The sequence below is a fragment of the Rattus norvegicus genome, chromosome 6 (assembly GCF_036323735.1).
Source record: "Rattus norvegicus strain BN/NHsdMcwi chromosome 6, GRCr8, whole genome shotgun sequence".
In the NCBI taxonomy this organism is placed as follows: Eukaryota; Metazoa; Chordata; class Mammalia; order Rodentia; family Muridae; genus Rattus; species Rattus norvegicus.
Genome location: NC_086024.1, coordinates 106870641 through 106884004, shown reverse-complemented (window position 1 = coordinate 106884004; position 13364 = coordinate 106870641). Strand labels below are relative to the sequence as shown.

At 42.4% G+C, this 13364-nt stretch overlaps 1 protein-coding gene and 1 long non-coding RNA gene across 2 annotated transcripts in view; one reads left to right on the top strand and one right to left on the bottom strand.

Moving 5' to 3' along the window:
- Window positions 1-13364, top strand: part of Cox16 (cytochrome c oxidase assembly factor COX16) — a 167100-nt gene that overhangs the window by 28519 nt on the left and 125217 nt on the right. The window lies entirely within an intron of this gene.
- LOC134479224 (uncharacterized) lies at window positions 6821-12385 on the bottom strand. The gene is made up of 2 exons (XR_010052276.1): window positions 10997-12385; window positions 6821-8207 (listed from the first exon to the last, which is right to left on the bottom strand). It is a non-coding gene; the product is annotated as an uncharacterized LOC134479224 (long non-coding RNA).

Genomic DNA, 13364 nt, shown 5'->3' with positions numbered 1-13364 from the left:
GGGCAAACATCCCCCTCCCCCCTCCCCTTCCTTATGGGTGTTCCCCTCCCAACCCTCCCACCATTGCCGCCCTCCCCCCATAGACTAGTTCACTGGGGGTTCAGTCTTAGCAGGACCCAGGGCTTCCCCTTCCACTGGTGCTCTTACTAGTATATTCATTGCTACCTATGGGGTCAGAGTCCAGGGTCAGTCCATGTATAGTCTTTAGGTAGTGGCTTAGTCCCTGGAAGCTCTGGTTGCTTGGCATTGTTGTACTTTTGGGGTCTCGAGCCCCTTCAAGCTCTTCCAGTTCTTTCTCTGATTCCTTCAATAGGGGACCTATTCTCAGTTCAGTGGTTTGCTGCTGGCATTCGCCTCTGTATTTGCTGTATTCTGGCTATGTCTCTCAGGAGCGATCTACATCCGGCTCCTGTCGGTCTGCACTTCTTTGCTTCATCCATCTAGTCCAATTGGGTGGCTGTATATGTATGGGCCAAATGTGGGACAGGCTCTGAATGGGTGTTCCTTCAGTCTCTGTTTTAATCTTTGCCTCTCCCTTCCCTGCCAAGGGTATTCTTTTTCCTCATTTAAAGAAGGAGTGAAGCATTCACATTTTGATCATCCGTCTTGAGTTTCGTTTGTTCTAGCGATCTAGGGTAATTCATGCATTTGGGCTAATAGCCACTTATCAATGAGTGCATACCATGTATGTCTTTCTGTGATTGGGTTAGTTCACTCAGGATGATATTTTCCAGTTCCAACCATTTGCCTACGAATTTCATAAACTCGTTGTTTTTGATAGCTGAGTAATATTCCATTGTGTAGATGTACCACATTTTCTGTATCCATTCCTCTGTTGAAGGGCATCTGGGTTCTTTCCATTTTCTGGCTATTATAAATAAGGCTGCGATGAACATAGTGGAGCACGTGTCTCTTTTATATGTTGAGGCATCTTTTGGGTATATGCCCAAGAGAGGTATAGCTGGATCCTCAGGCAGTTCAATGTCCAATTTTCTGAGGAACCTCCAGACTGATTTCCAGAATGGTTTTACCAGTCTGCAATCCCACCAACAATGGAGGAGTGTTCCTCTTTCTCCACATCCTCGCCAGCATCTGCTGTCACCTGAGTTTTTGATCTTAGCCAATCGCACTGGTGTGAGGTGAAATCTCAGGGTTGTTTTGATTTGCATTTCCCTTATGACTAAAGATGTTGAACATTTCTTTAGGTGTTTCTCAGCCATTCGGCATTCCTCAGCTGTGAATTCTTTGTTTAGCTCTGAACCCCATTTTTTAATAGGGTTATTTGTTTCCCTGCGGTCTAACTTCTTGAGTTCTTTGTATATTTTGGATATAAGGCCTCTATCTGTTGTAGGGTTGGTAAAGATCTTTTCCCAATCTGTTGGTTGCCGTTTTGTCCTAACCACAGTGTCCTTTGCCTTACAGAAGCTTTGCAGTTTTATGAGATCCCATTTGTCGATTCTTGATCTTAGAGCATAAGCCATTGGTGTTTTGTTCAGGAAATTTTTTCCAGTGCCCATGTGTTCCAGATGCTTCCCTAGTTTTTCTTCTATTAGTTTGAGTGTGTCTGGTTTGATGTGGAGGTCCTTGATCCACTTGGACTTAAGCTTTGTACAGGGTGATAAGCATGGATCGATCTGCATTCTTCTACATGTTGCCCTCCAGTTGAACCAGCACCATTTGCTGAAAATGCTATCTTTTTTCCAATGGATGGTTTTGGCTCCTTTGTCAAAAATCAAGTGACCATAGGTGTGTGGGTTCATTTCTGGGTCTTCAATTCTATTCCATTGGTCTATCTGTCTGTCTCTGTACCAATACCATGCAGTTTTTATCACTATTGCTCTGTAATACTGCTTGAGTTCAGGGATAGTGATTCCCCCTGAAGTCCTTTTATTGTTGAGGATAGCTTTAGCTATCCTGGGTTTTTTGTTATTCCAGATGAATTTGCAAATTGTTCTGTCTAACTCTTTGAAGAATTGGATTGGTATTTTGATGGGGATTGCATTGAATCTGTAGATCGCTTTTGGTAAAATGGCCATTTTTACTATATTAATCCTGCCAATCCATGAGCATGGGAGATCTTTCCATCTTCTGAGGTCTTCTTCAATTTCTTTCTTCAGTGTCTTGAAGTTCTTATTGTACAGATCTTTTACTTGCTTGGTTAAAGTCACACCGAGGTACTTTATATTATTTGGGTCTATTATGAAGGGTGTCGTTTCCCTAATTTCTTTCTCGGCTTGTTTCTCTTTTGTATAGAGGAAGGCAACTGATTTATTTGAGTTAATTTTATACCCAGCCACTTTGCTGAAGTTGTTTATCAGCTTTAGTAGTTCTCTGGTGGAACTTTTGGGATCACTTAAATATACTATCATATCATCTGCAAATAGTGATATTTTGACCTCTTCTTTTCCGATCTGTATCCCTTTGATCTCCTTTTGTTGTCTGATTGCTCTGGCTAGAACTTCAAGAACTATATTGAATAAGTAGGGAGAGAGTGGGCAGCCTTGTCTAGTCCCTGATTTTAGTGGGATTGCTTCAAGTTTCTCTCCATTTAGTTTAATGTTAGCAACTGGTTTGCTGTATATGGCTTTTACTATGTTTAGGTATGGGCCTTGAATTCCTATTCTTTCCAGGACTTTTATCATGAAGGGGTGTTGAATTTTGTCAAATGCTTTCTCAGCATCTAATGAAATGATCATGTGGTTCTGTTCTTTCAGTTTGTTTATATAATGGATCACGTTGATGGTTTTCCGTATATTAAACCATCCCTGCATGCCTGGGATGAAGCCTACTTGATCATGGTGGATGATTGTTTTGATGTGCTCTTGAATTCGGTTTGCCAGAATTTTATTGAGTATTTTTGCGTCGATATTCATAAGGGAAATTGGTCTGAAGTTCTCTTTCTTTGTTGTGTCTTTGTGTGGTTTAGGTATAAGAGTAATTGTAGCTTCGTAGAAGGAATTTGGTAGGGCTCCATCTGTTTCAATTTTGTGGAATAGTTTGGATAATATTGGTATGAGGTCTTCTATGAAGGTTTGATAGAATTCTGCACTAAACCCATCTGGACCTGGGCTCTTTTTGGTTGGGAGACCTTTAATGACTGCTTCTATTTCCTTAGGAGTTATGGGGTTGTTTAACTGGTTTATCTGTTCCTGATTTAACTTTGATACCTGGTATCTGTCTAGGAAATTGTCCATTTCCTGAAGATTTTCAAACTTTGTTGAATATAGGTTTTTATAGTAAGATCTGATGATTTTTTGAATTTCCTCTGAATCTGTAGTTATGTCTCCCTTTTCATTTCTGATTTTGTTAATTTGGACGCACTCTCTGTGTCCTCTCGTTAGTCTGGCTAAGGGTTTATCTATCTTGTTGATTTTCTCAAAGAACCAACTTTTGGTCCTGTTGATTCTTTCTATGGTCCTTTTTGTTTCTACTTGGTTGATTTCAGCTCTGAGTTTGATTATTTCCTGCCTTCTACTCCTCCTGGGTGTATTTGCTTCTTTTTGTTCTAGAGCTTTTAGGTGTGCTGTCAAGCTGCTGACATATGCTCTTTCCTGTTTCTTTCTGCAGGCACTCAGCGCTATGAGTTTTCCTCTTAGCACAGCTTTCATTGTGTCCCATAAGTTTGAGTATGTTGTATCTTCATTTTCATTAAATTCTAAAAAGTTTTTAATTTCTTTCTTTATTTCTTCCTTGACCAGGTTATCATTGAGTAGAGCATTGTTCAATTTCCACGTATATGTGGGCATTCTTCCCTTATTGTTATTGAAGACCAGTTTTAGGCCGTGGTGGTCCGATAGCACGCATGGGATTATTTCTATCTTTTTGTACCTGTTGAGGCCCGTTTTTTGACCAATTATATGGTCAATTTTGGAGAAAGTACCATGAGGAGCTGAGAAGAAGGTATATCCTTTTGCTTTAGGATAGAATGTTCTATAAATATCCGTTAAGTCCATTTGGCTCATGACTTCTCTTAGTCTGTCGACATCACTGTTTAATTTCTGTTTCCATGATCTGTCCATTGATGAGAGTGGGGTGTTAAAATCTCCCACTATTATTGTGTGAGGTGCAATGTGTGCTTTGAGCTTTAGTAAGGTTTGTTTTACGTATGTAGGTGCCCTTGTATTTGGGGCATAGATATTTAGGATTGAGAGTTCATCTTGGTGGATTTTTCCTTTGATGAATATGAAGTGTCCTTCCTTATCTTTTTTGATGACTTTTAGTTGGAAATTGATTTTATTTGATATTAGAATGGCTACTCCAGCTTGCTTCTTCTGACCATTTGCTTGGAAAGTTGTTTTCCAGCCTTTCACTCTGAGGTAGTGTCTGTCTTTGTCTCTGAGGTGTGTTTCCTGTAGGCAGCAGAATGCAGGGTCCTCGTTGCGTATCCAGTTTGTTAATCTATGTCTTTTTATTGGGGAGTTGAGGCCATTGATATTGAGAGATATTAAGGAATAGTGATTATTGTTTCCCTTTATATTCATATTTGGATGTGAGGTTATGTTTGTGTGCTTTCATTCTCTTTGTTTTGTTGCCAAGACGATTAGTTTCTTGCTTCTTCTAGGGTATAGCTTGCCTCCTTATGTTGGGCTTTACCATTTATTATCCTTTGTAGTGCTGGATTTGTAGAAAGATATTGTGTAAATTTGGTTTTGTCATGGAATATCTTGGTTTCTCCATCAATGTTAATTGAGAGTTTTGCTGGATACAGTAACCTGGGCTGGCATTTGTGTTCTCTTAGGGTCTGTATGACATCAGTCCAGGATCTTCTGGCCTTCATAGTTTCTGGCGAGAAGTCTGGTGTGATTCTGATAGGTCTCCCTTTATATGTTACTTGACCTTTTTCCCTTACTGCTTTTAATATTCTTTCTTTATTTTGTGCGTTTGGTGTTTTGACAATTATGTGACGGGAGGTGTTTCTTTTCTGGTCCAATCTATTTGGAGTTCTGTAGGCTTCTTGTATGCCTATGGGTATCTCTTTTTTTAGGTTAGGGAAGTTTTCTTCTATGATTTTGTTGAAAATATTTACTGGTCCTTTGAGCTGGGAGTCTTCACTCTCTTCTATACCTATTATCCTTAGGTTTGATCTTCTCATTGAGTCCTGGATTTCCTGTATGTTTTGGACCAGTAGCTTTTTCCGCTTTACATTATCTTTGACAGTTGAGTCAATGATTTCTATGGAATCTTCTGCTCCTGAGATTCTCTCTTCCATCTCTTGTATTCTGTTGGTGAAGCTTGTATCTACAGCTCCTTGTCTCTTCTTTTGGTTTTCTATATCCAGGGTTGTTTCCATGTGTTCTTTCTTGATTGCTTCTATTTCCATTTTTAATTCCTTCATCTGTTTGATTGTGTTTTCCTGGAATTCTTTCAGGGATTTTTGCCATTCCTTTCTGTAGGCTTCTACTTGTTTATTAATGATTTCCTGTGTTTCCCTAAGTGTGTTCATGTCTTTCTTGAAGTCCTCCAGCATCATGATCAGATATGATTTTGAAACTAGATCTTGCTTTTCTGGTGTGTTTGGATATTCCATGTTTGTTTTGGTGGGAGAATTGGGCTCCGATGATGGCATGCAGTCTTGGTTTCTGTTGCTTGGGTTCCTGCGCTTGCCTCTCGCCATCAGATTATCTCTAGTGTTACTTTGTTCTGCTATTTCTGACAGTGGCTAGACTGACCTATAAGCCTGTGTGTCAGGAGTGCTGTAGACCTGTTTTCCTCTCTTTCAGTCAGTTATGGGGACAGTGTGTTCTGCTTTCGGGCGTGTAGTTTTTCCTCTCTACAGGTCTTCAGCTGTTCCTGTGGGCCTGTGTCTTGAGTTCACCAGGCAGCTTTCTTGCAGCAGAAAATTTGGTCTTACCTGTGGTCCCGAGGCTCAGGTTCGCTCGTGGGGTGCTGCCCAGGGGCTCTCTGCAGCGGCAGCAACCAGGAAGACCTGTGCCGCCCCTTCCGGGAGCTTCAGTGCACCAGGGTTCCAGATGGTCTTTGGCTTTTTCCTCTGGCGTCCGAGATGTGTGTGCAGGGAGCAGTCTCTTCTGGTTTCCCAGGCTTGTCTGCCTCTCTGAAGGTTTAGCTCTCCCTCCCACGGGATTTGGGTGCAGAGAACTGTTTATCCGGTCTGTTTCTTTCAGGATCCAGCGGTGTCTCAGGCGCAGAAGTCCTGCCGCTCCTGGGCCCTCCCCCACGGGAGCCCAGAGGCCTTATACAGTTTCCTCTTGGGCCAGGGATGTGGGCAGGGGTGAGCAGTGTTGGTGGTCTCTTCCGCTCTGCAGCCTCAGGAGTGCCCACCTGACCAGGCGGTTGGGTCTCTCTCTCACCGGGTCTGGGAGCAGAGAGCTGCTGCGGGCCGGGATCCGCGGGTGTTTATTGAGCATTTTTGTGTCAATATTCATAAGGGAAATTGTGAAATTCTCTTTCTTTGTTGGGTCTTTGTGTGGTTTCGGTATAAGAGTAATTGTGGCTTCATAGAAGGAATTTGGTAGTGCTCTGTCTGTTTCTATTTTGTGGACATATTTTGAATATATTTACTGGCCCTTTAAGTTTGGAGTCTTCAGTCTCTTCTATACATATTATCCTTAGGTTTGACCTTCTCATTGTGTCCTGGATTTCCTGGATGTTTTGGGCTAGGAGCTTTTTGTGTTTTACATTATTTTTGATGGTTGTGTCGTTGTTTTCTATGGTATCTTCTGCCCCTGAGATTCTCTGTTCTAGCTCTTGTATTCTTGTATATGCTTTAATCTAAGACTCCTTGTCTCTTCCTCAGGTTTTCTACCTCCCGGGTTGTCTTCCTTTGTGCTTCTTAATGTTTCTATTTCCATTTTTAAATCTTGGATGGTTTTGATCAATTCCTTCACCTGTTTGATTGTGTTTTCCTGTAATTCTTTCAGGGATTTTTGTGTTTCCTTTTTAAGGGCTTCTACTTGTTTACTTGTGTTGTCCTGCATTTCTTTAAGGAGTTGTTTATGTTCTTCTTAAAGTCCTCCATCATTATCATAAAATGTGATTTTTAAATCTAAATCTTGCTTTTCCAGTGTCTTTGGATATCTAGTATTTTCTTTGGTGAGAGAACTGGACTCTGATGATGCCACGTAGTCTTGGTTGCTGTTGCTTAGGTTCCTGCACTTGCCTTTAGACATTGGGTTGTCTCTGGTGTTTGCTTGTCTTGCTGTTTCTGAGAGTGACTTGGCCCTGCTGTAGGCCTCTGTGTTGGCACTCCTGTAGACCTGTTTTCCTGTTTTCTTTCATCTTTTCCTGAGAACAGGTGCTCTGATTTCAGGTGTGTCAGTGCACCTGGAGACTGTCTTCCAGCTCTAGTCATGGGCAGGAATCAGAAGGGTCCTGCCCCTAATTGCTCCTAGGTTCTTGCACCCAGGGGGCACAGTTGGCACTAGGTGATTCTCTCTTGAGTCTGAAATGTGGTCAGAGGGTAGTCTCCTCTGACTTCTCAGGAGTGTCTGCTCTTCTGAGGGTCCAGCTCTCTCTCTCACAGGATTTGGGTTCAGGGAGCTGTTTGGCTGGGTCAGTTCGGTCCCAGGCACAGACCAGAACTGCAGGTACTGGTGGCTGACTGTTCCTGTGTTCCTGTGTCCAGAGGCACTTTGCAGTTCCCCTTGGACCAGGGATGTGGGCAGAGGTGTGCAGAATTGGCAGTCTGTCCTGCGGTGTCAGGATGTCTGCTCTTCTGGGTGTTCAGCTCTCTTCCCCATGGGATTTGGGTGCAGGGAACTGTGGGATGGTATCAGTTCACTTCTGGGCAGAGCCAGAAACAGGAAGTGCCCTGACCCAGAGGACTTCTGTGTCTGTGTGTCCTGATCCACCAGGCAGGTCACTTGGAGCAGAAAAGTGGGTCTAACCTCTGTCCTCAAGTGTGTAGGTGCTCCTGGTGACTGTCTTTCAGCTCTAGTCATGGGCAGGAATCAGAAGGGTCCTGCCTCAGGAGTGTCTGCACTTCTGAGGGTCCAGTTCTCTCCCCCTCAGGATTTGGGTTTAGGGAGCTGTTTGGCCGGTTCAGTTTAGTCCTGGGTGCAGACTAGAACTGCAGGTACTGGTGGCTGGTTGTTCCTATATTCCCATGACCAGAGGCACTGTGCAGTTTCCCCTTGGACCAGGGATGTGGGCAGAGGTGTGCAGAAGTGGTAGTCTGTCCTGCGGTGTCAGGATGTCTGCACTTCTGGGTGTTTAGCTCTCTTCCCCATGGGATTTGGGTCTTAAATTTCCTATAAAGTAAGGAACAGTATTTTCTCTTAAGTTGAATTGTATTTGAATAAATGATTGCAAAATTTGAGAGTTAGCACTATCTAAAAAAGGAACAGTTTCAAGCAATTGTAAACCATGAGCTATATATTGACTATCAATATACAAATTAAACACTTGATTTTTCAGCATTTCAAAACCAGCAGCCACAACATGCAGTTCAAATATTTGTGCTGAAGCAGGGGGAAACTCAAGAGAATGAACATGTGATCCAATTATATATGCTGCCTTCCCATTAGATAAGCCATCTGCACATACAGTAAGTAGATTTACTATGGGCTGCATGCATAAATTTATAGGAAATAAAGCAAGCATAGAGGCAAATTGTAACAACTTGTCTTTTGGATAATGATTATCAATTTTACCTGAAAAGTTTGCACATGCAATAGGCCAAATATCAGTATTCTGCAATAACCAATTTAATTGCTGTTTGGAATAAGGACTAAATTTTTCATTAGGTTCTTTCTCAAAATACTTTCGTGATTCCATCCTAAAATTCTGTATTAACATGGAAACAGCTTCATAATAGGGTTTTAGAACTTTACTTGGAAATGAAGAAAGAGTAATGCACATTAATGTTCCCTTTTACCAAAGGACTGCTTTGGGCGCATGAGAAGTAGCAAGAACCAAACAGCCAACAAATGACTATAGTCTATATAATGTATCTGTAATTGAATAATGGCATCCCTTACTTTTTGAAAAGCTATTTGTCCCTCATCAATTAATTGTTGAGGGGAATTAGGATTTGCAACCTCCTCGAGACTATCAAACAGTGGTTTCAGTTCTTCTGTGGTAAGCTTAAGGTGGTCTTAACCAATTAGCATCTCCTAAAAGCTTTTGAAAATCATTTAAAGTATGTTATATTATCTTTTCTTTTTTGAATTTTCTGTGACACAATTTGTTTAGGATGTAACTGATATCCCAAATATTGAAAAGGATATTGTCTTTGAATCTTTTCTGGAGCAACAACTAATCCCCAAGATTTTAAAGCTCGTTGTATAAGAGCAAAGACGTAGTAAAACTCCTTCAGAGGGTCAGCTACTAAAATGTCAACCATATAATGAATAATATACACAGAGGGATCAAAATCCTAACTTTTGTATTGAAGCTGCAAAAAAATTTTTTTAATAAAGTAGGGCTATTAGCCATTCCTTGAGGCAAAACTTTCCAATGATATTGCTTCATGGGTTCTTTAAAATTACAAACAGTCACAATAAATGAAACCCTTTTACAGTAATCAGGATGCAAAGGAAGAATATAAAAACAATCCTCCAAATCCATAATAATTCTATATGCATCTCCTGGAATAGCAGCTGGGGTAGGCAAGCCAGGCTGCAATGCCTCCAAAGTTCCTTAGCCTCATCAACCCTTTGCAAACCCTGTAGCCATCTCCAGCTGCCCAACTCCTCCTAATTAAAAATATGTGTGAGTTACAATCCTGAGACTGTGGTCAAACTACAAGTTGCAGCCAAGGCAATTCAACCACAACCTTCAAATTTCCCCTGCAACACCAGAGCACAACCACGGCTTAGGAAAGCAAAACTCAACCTCCAACAAACAATACAGTCTCTCCAAAATCAACACCAAGTACATCACCCCCATGCTACACAGTTTAGCTTTCAGTTCCTGCAAACAAAGGCATGATGGTTCAGCCTTCAATACCTCACCAATGGGACACTGCCCTAAATCCTATTTTTTATAAGTCTGGTTTCTAGGATAAGAACTACATAAAATATTATCCAATTTAGAGGTCTCTTTGGAGACCTGTTTCCATGGGTTGTCTCATGCCACATGTTGTTGTATAGAATGACTCCAGTCCTGGGTTACCAGTTTTAAGCTGACTTTCTCTTACCACTGTTACAAACCCACTAACTTATAGGTCAATAATGTATAACCAAGATATGCAGAATATATTTATACATTTAAAACCATTCAGAAACAAAAATGAAGTAGCTACATATTTACTTATTTAGAACAGTTAAAATTCTTACTTTTTTTAGTTGTAATTTCAAGAAAGGAGCACCTTGTCACCTGCTGAACCCAATAATCACAGCCAAAAAAATTTGTAGAAGAAACAACCATCAGCTTCCTGTCCAGAGAAGCCTAGAAGCTGCTGGCACCTTTAAGAGTGGCTTTGACAGTCGGCCCCTAGCAGGGTTTCTCCAACTGTGCTGGACTCCCAGCTACAGGTGCAAGGCTCCAAAGGCCAAAGAGACTTTTTTTTTCTTTGAAAAGAGTTAAATCTAAATCAAGGGCTGAATGACCGGCAGGTAAAGTTTTAACCATTTTTTCTTTTGAATATGAAACACAAAGGAACAAACAACGAAACAAAAACAGACATAAACTGACAGATATGGACAGATTGGCATACTAAGGACAGACAACAGACAGTGAGGGAAGAGAACTAGATGTGCCAAAGGGACCCAGATATCCTACCAAAAAGATCCAGAAAGAACCAGAACTAAGCATTCCTCCAGTAGGAGCCAGAGAGGAGACAGGAGGTCTCCTGACCTCTTCCTTTCCCTGTGAGAGCTCTGTAACAGCCTACATTCATTTTCCTTCTCTTTGGCTAAAGCATCCTCAGATAGATGTGGAGAAGTGCATTTCTCAAACCTATTCTCTCTCTCATGTCTAGGCATTAAACTATCCCTAATCAGGGTCCAAAGACTTAAAGCAGCTATGAGAATTATTTTCACTTCTCTAGATTTTAGCATAACTCTAAACACATATATAAAAAGCATTTTACCGTTACCTGTTCCTTTTTACAGGGTTTATTCACTGCTTGCCCAAATCTTCTTTACTTTTCTTTGCACACACTTCCTATCCTGCAGTGTCCTTCCCTGTATCCTGCTTACCAGAGCTCCAGGCACCACCTGACCAAGCCAGCTCAGCCAGTCAATGGGTTCCACAGGGATGGAGTGAGGATTAAAAAGAAAAAGACAATTAGACAACTCTGTAGCGTGACCCCAGCCAGTTCTGAGGCTGAAGAGGGTTTATTTTTTCCCCCAGTTTGCTTTTATACCATTTTAAGCATATGCAAGTAATAAGGCCAGTTCTAGGTTAAGGAACAAACAAGGCAATAAACAAAGTCCCATGATCAGTGTTTCTAGGGGCCTATCAGGATGTCCAAAATAAAAGAAATGCCACATTCCTCAGCTGAATTTACCATGAGCTTTGTGTTAGCCCAAATATAAGTACTCATATCTGATCCTACTTCCCTGTCCTCGTCCAAAATCAAATTCCAGCTTGAGTTTACTGTCTTAACCTAGACCAATGTCAAATTCCTGCCAAGTTTCTAGAAGCAGTCCCTAAAGCTCTCCACACTCACCCACCAATCCACCCACTTCCAACTCACCACCCTACCATTACCCTACATTGGGACATCAAGTCTCCACAGGACCAAGGGCCTCCCTTCCCATTGATGCCAGATAAGGCATCCTCTGCTACATAAGCAGTTGGAGCTATGGGTCCCTCCATGTGTACTCCTTGGTTGGTGGTTTAGTTCCTGGGAGCTCAGGGGAGTCTGGTTCGTTGATAAAATTGTTCTTCCTTGTGGGGTTGTAAACCCCTTCATCTTCTTCAGTCCTTCCCCTAACTTCTCCATTGGAGTCCCCATGCTCAGTCTGATGGTTGACTGAGAGCATATGCATCTGTATTGGTCAGGTGCTGGTAGGATCTCTCAGGGAACCGCCATACCAGGCTCCTATTAGCAATTGCTTCTTGGCATCAACAATAGTGTCTGGGTTTGGTGACTGCATATGGGATGGATCGCTAGGTGGGGCAGTCTCTGGATGGCCTTTCCTTCAGTCTCTGCTCCATTCTTTGTCCCTCTATTTCCTTTAGATAGGAACAATTATGGGTTAATATTTTTGAGATGGGTGGGTGGCCCGTGTCTCAAACAGGGGCCAAGCCTAACCTCTGGATATGGTCTCTACAGGTTCTCTCTCCTCTTTGTTGGGTATTTCAGCTAATGCCATCCCCATTTGGTCCTGGGAGCCTCTTGCTTTCATGGCATCTGGGACTTCCTAGTGGCTATTCCCAGTTCGCCAACCCCCACTGCTATACACCTCTACTTAATTTCCTGACTCTCTGTACTTCTCTGTCTCCTCCCACTCCTTATCTTGCCCCTCATTTTCCTCCCCACCTCTCCCTCCAAGATCTCTCCCTCCCTCTCCCTCCCATGATCATTTTGTTTCCCCTTCTAAGTAGAACTGAAGCAGCCACACTTTGGTCTTCCTTCTTCTTGAGCTTCATATGGTCTGTGAGTTGGATTATGGGTATTCTGAGCCTTTGGCCTAATATCCACTTACTATTCAATGTGCGTTTTTTAATCTATTGCACATTTTTTTTCAAATTTTTTATTCATTTTTTACACTCCAGATTTTATTCCTCTCCTGGTCCACCCTCTCACTGTTCCATATCCTATATCTCCTCCATCCCCATACTGCCACCCCAATCTTCACGAGGATGTCTCTATTCCACCCACCCCATCAGACCTCTAAACTTCCTGGGGCCTCCAGTCTCTTGAGGGTTAGGTGCATCTTCTCTGTCTGAACCAAGACTGGGCGGTCCTCTACTATATATGTGTTAGAGGCCTCACATCAGTTCATGTGTGCTGCCTGGTTGGTGATCCAGTGTCTGAGAGATCTCAGGGGTCCAGGTTAATTGAGACTGCTGGTCCTCCTACAGGGTTGCCCTCCTCCTCAGCTTCCTCCAGCTTTTCCCTAATTCAACCAGAGAGGTCAGCAGCTTCTGTCCATTGGTTGGGTGCACATATCTGCATCTGACTCTTTCAGCTGCTTGTTGGGTCTTTTGGAGGGCAGTCATGATAAGTCCCTTTTTGTGAGTGCTCCATAGCCTCAGTAATGGTGTCAGGTCTTAGGGCCTCCCCTTGAGCTCGATCCCACTTTGGGCTGTCCCTGGACCCTCTTTTCCTCAGGCTCCTCTCCTTTTCCTTCCCTGCATTTCTTTCAGACAGAAAGGATTATGGATCAGAGTTTTGACTGTGGGATAGCAACCCCATCTCTAACTTTCTGCTGGAAGTGGACTCAAGTTCCCTGTCCCCACTGTAGGGCATTTCGTCTAGGGTCCTCCCCTTTGAGTCCTGAAAGTCTCTCACT